Source organism: Austrofundulus limnaeus, unplaced genomic scaffold (genome assembly GCF_001266775.1).
Source record: "Austrofundulus limnaeus strain Quisiro unplaced genomic scaffold, Austrofundulus_limnaeus-1.0 Scaffold546, whole genome shotgun sequence".
NCBI classification, from domain to species: domain Eukaryota; kingdom Metazoa; phylum Chordata; class Actinopteri; order Cyprinodontiformes; family Rivulidae; genus Austrofundulus; species Austrofundulus limnaeus.
The window spans coordinates 136,467-141,292 of record NW_013952948.1 but is presented as its reverse complement, the minus strand read 5'-3'; the positions used below and the strand labels follow the sequence as shown (position 1 = coordinate 141,292).

The following is a 4,826-nucleotide window of genomic DNA, read 5'->3' as shown; positions in this document are numbered from 1 at the left end:
CCCTTGGCCCAATACTTGTGCTAGATGGGTGTGTCACTGTCAAAGACTACAGAACCATTCTGGAGGACCATGTGTATCCAGTGGTTCAAACATTGTATCCTTAAGGCGGTGCCGTGTATCCGGATGACAATGCACCTATACACACTGCAAGACTGGTGAATGACTGGTTTGATGAACATGAAAGTGAAGTTGAACATCTCCCGTGGCCTGCACAGTCACCAGATCTAAATATTATTGAGACACTTTGGGGTGTTTTGGAGGAGCGATTCAGGAAATGTTTTCCTTCACCAGCATCATGTAGTGACCTGGCCACTATCTTGCAAGAAGAATGGCTTAAAATCCCTTTGACCACTGTGCAGGACTTTTATATGTCATTCCCAAGACGAATTCATGTTGTATTGGCCGCAAAAGGAGGACCTACACCATAATAATAAATCCACCACAATAAATTATTGTGGTCTAAAATRAGGTGTTTCAGTTTCATTGTCCAACCCCTGTATGTGGCCACTGTAAGATATCTTAGAGACAAATAAAGACTGTTGAGGAAAGAAACTGGTTTCAGTGAACTCCGTTCAAGATGAGATGTATCATGGGAGCTTTGCAGGAATCTGATGTAATATATGCCYTGGCTAAACCTTAAAATTAAAGCTTGTTTTACTCATTTTATAACAGGTTCCACTCCTTGGTGCTCCACTTAACAGAAAGACCCAAATGACAGAAGTGATCAAACGAATTTCTAAAGAACCTGTGTGCCATCAGTTGGAGTCAACATTTAAACACTGATCTAAAAACGAAGACGACAGAAATCAACCTGTTCCATGATGTCTTTGACTTTGTCCTGTTCACAATCYAGGATGATGCGTCGCTCCTTGCGAATCTCCAGATCCTAAACAAAACACAAACATGTAACATTAAAGTCTTGAYTGCTCTGGGTGCTTCTATCGTTAAACTGCCCTGAAGAGAAAAAAGTTACATCTGCGATATCTCTTTCCCTAGGCTGCTGCAGAGAATCCAGTCCCTGAGGTCCAGAGTCCAAGCTCCCATCCACCAGTGAGGTGACATTCCACCTACCTAAAGCCAGCTTGTGTTCCAGAACATGGCCTTGCCATCTAACCTACATGGCATCTAACCTTGATGGCTCCTCACAGGTTGTGGATTCATGAGGAGACAGCTTCCTTTCATTTTCTTTAAGCTTAGCCCAGCTGAGCCTTGGGATTTGCTWGATTACCAGGTACGCACCATCAAGCTCCCCAAGTCCTGTTATTTTCCAGACAAGGTTGCCTGTTGTGTGTAGTCCATCCATTATCTTTTACACACTTCTTTCTTTTAGGATCACGAGGGTCACTGGTGCCCTTTTCCAGAAGTCAATGCGTGAGGGCCAGTGGATACCCTGGACATATCTTCAGTCCATCACAGGGACAAGTAGAGACAAACAAATCTCATTCAAGTTTTTGGTCTGTAGGGGAAACCAGAGCACTAGGAGGAAACGCACACATGCACGAAAAGAACATGCAAACTCTACTRAGAGAGTTCCCCAGCTGGGATTTGATCTGGCAACCTTCTTGCTGAGWGTCAACAGATTCAGCAACTGAACCACCATGCTGCCTGGCTGTTGTATATAGTCATCCTCTGTCATTGAAGTCTTGAGCCACTCTAGAGTCTGGTTTATACATCAACAAGGTGTGAGAGTGGATCAGGGATCACGTCATTTCGTACGTCTTTGTCTTACAGAGTTTTTGTAACAACGTAGAAGGCACGATGGATAAATCATCAGAATCACTCCTGCAGCACTCATAATATGTAGCTATAAATAACAATAGTGACAGCTGGAGTTGTTGTTTTTTCACTCATTTTGTGAATACYCAAGCTTTATAAATGAGACCCCTGGTCAAGATGGCGCACTATTACAAAGTTCTTAGAAAAACAATCATCCAGCCAAATACAAATTATGTTAGAAGATTGTTTGGATTCTTGGAGTGACTTCTGGAAAAGTACATGWATTTAATGTAATTCTTCTGGAATATGTTCATTTTAATCTCATTGATGTGTTTGATTCTATTTATAGCTTTTTTTGTATGAAAGGAAACTTGTGCCAGCAGAAACTGATTTTGAATTACCAGACTGAATCTGTYTTAGTATAATATAAAACTGAATGCATTGGTTGGAATGAATTAATGTCACTAAATTAAAACAGAATCTAATGGTTTGAAACTGAATTTAAAGTTTTGAATCTAAATTAATTTCCTTTGAAACTGTATTTTGTTGTTTTAAAAATTCAGTTTGACTACTTTCACTTCTATAATCCAATTTCAGTGCACAAGACACCGTGACGTGGGCTTGGCAGGGGATCAAACCTGTGACTTTCTTGTTCCAAGAGACGACTGTCCTACCACTGCACCACAGCCACCCCATAAGAGTGAGACTTTACATTGGGGAAAAGGCTTTTATGAACATGGGTCCCACGTAAAACATAAGGAAAACTATAAGTGTGCTTATGTCCCCATAAAATAGAAAAGTATTTGTGTGCGTGAACCTGTTAATGTGAGATTATTGTTTGGATTATTGGTCCTGGATTTACAAATGTACAGTGTTTGCATAACTTAAAGACGCTGGATAATAAAGATGTTTTCAAAATGACTTGATGACAAGATGACAAGATGCACATTAAAATTGCAAAAGAAATCTCACAGAGCTGTCATCACAGAAACGTAGCTTCAAGCAGCTGTAGATTTGAAAACATTCAATTTATCTTTAATCTTAAATCATAAAGAAGTTTTTTTTGTTGCTGAATTCATTACAATTAGTATATTTTTGGTCCCCATGAATCTTTACAAGTTGTAATATAATTTCAGTGGCAGGACTTTGGTAAGTACAGTTACGAACTATTAAGCTAGCTTGTTTATCAGACACAACAAGCGACTCCACCCTCTAACCAATCAGTGACAGACACTGTTCTGACGTTGCATTTTCCTGCCAGAACGGTACGATTAGAACCTTGATGGCATTGGTACTAAAAAGGGGGCCGGCTCCATAAATCCCAGGTAATGGTAGAGGCGTGGAACCGTGCCGAGCCGTGCTGTAGAGGCACTAGTGGAAAAGGGGCAATAGTTGCAAAGGATGGAGCCGGCACAAGGCATAAGTGGCTGCTAAGGGCCAGGTGCTGAAATTATAAATAGAATATCCTTAGTTTTAATGTTTGTCAATTTATTTTGAGCCATGTAGATCTTTTTTCTTCACATTAGCTGTGGTCTGTAACAACACTTGTTTACAGTCTGCTGCTCAGCATCACCTGCCAAATGACAACAACAAAGGTTGGGAGAAAGCAGCAACATCCACTTTGGGATTTATTTAAATATGACTGAGAGAAAAATAAAAGCCAGTGTCTTGTAGTGGAAACAGGTGATAAAACAGGTGGGATACATCTCAAGAGAAAAACTGCATGAATCAAACTCACACAAGATGCTAACTGTGACTATCGAAACGCTAACTTCTCTCAGTAGCTCCTGTGAAAAACAATCAACAGGTTGGAGACAACTATTGTCCATCCATCTATCCATCCATCCATTTTCTGTACATGCTTCTTCCTTTTCAGGGTCGCGTGGGTCACTGGTGCCCATATCCAGCAGTCACAGTGCGAGGGGCGGGCTACACCCTGGACAGGTCGCAAGTCCATCACAGGGCCACACATGGAGACAAACGAGACAAACAACCATTCACTCTCTCACTCACACCTAGGGACAATTTAGAGTTATCATTTAACCTAACAGTCATGTTTTTGGTCTGTGGGAGGAAGCCGGAGTATCCGGAGAGAACCCACACATGCACGGAGAGAACATGCAAACTCTACCCAGAAAGGTCCCCAGACCGGGATTTGAACCGGTGACCTTCTTGCTGAGAGGCATCAGCTCTACCAACTGAGCCACCGTGCCGCCGCACAACTATTGTCATCATCCTAAAATAATTGACCGTCTTTAGTTGGCAAAACTGAGTTACGCAATTATTTTAGGAAGGTGTCTCTATAATGGACTGCTTTAACTGGTGACTAAATACAGGTAGCTGTTTGGTTAGTTAACTCACAGGAACATCACAAGCTTGAGGATGCATTGAAAAATATGGTTACTCAAACTATAAAAAAAACTAATACTAGAACTAATAGAAACTAAACTAAAAGTAAAGCATTAAAAATGCAATAATAACTAATAAAAACTAGCAAATCTACTGTAAAAACTAATTAAAACTAACTGAATTAAAAGAAAAAAGTCACAACGAAATAAAACTAAACTATAATGAAAAATCCAGAACTATTATAACCTTGCTGTTTACCAGTCAGTCAATGTTCCTACCCTCACCTATGGGTCGTGACCAAAAGAACAAGATCGTGGAAACAAGCAGTCGAAGTGTGTTTTCTCTGCAGGGTAGCTGGACGCTCCCGTAGACAGAGTTGAGCTGCTGCTCCACATCCAGAGGCACAAATTAAAGTGATTCAGGCGTCTAAGGATGCCTCCTGGACTGTTCCCTAGGAAGGTGCTTCAGACATGTCCAACTGGGAGGAGACCCCGTGGAAGACCCAGGACACGCTGGAGAGACTGTGTCTCTCGTCTGGCCTGTGAACACCTTGAAACCCCCCAGAAGAGCTGGAAGAGGTGGCTGTTCCCACGACCCTACAAAATGAGCAGGCTGATTTCCTGCCAGACACTCAAAATAGTTCCAAARCTTTTCTGACAGTGTCCTGATGCATCTCAGTAATCCAGGTAAAAAATCAAAAGGAAAAAAAATTGAATAGGTCCTCTGGACGGGTTCTTCTCTAATGAAACGTTTCGTCTCTC

General features: G+C 41.4%; 1 pseudogene; it reads right to left on the bottom strand.

Moving 5' to 3' along the window:
* LOC106530681 (glutamate receptor 2-like) overlaps window positions 1-4,826 on the bottom strand; it is an 86,937-nt pseudogene that overhangs the window by 57,445 nt on the left and 24,666 nt on the right.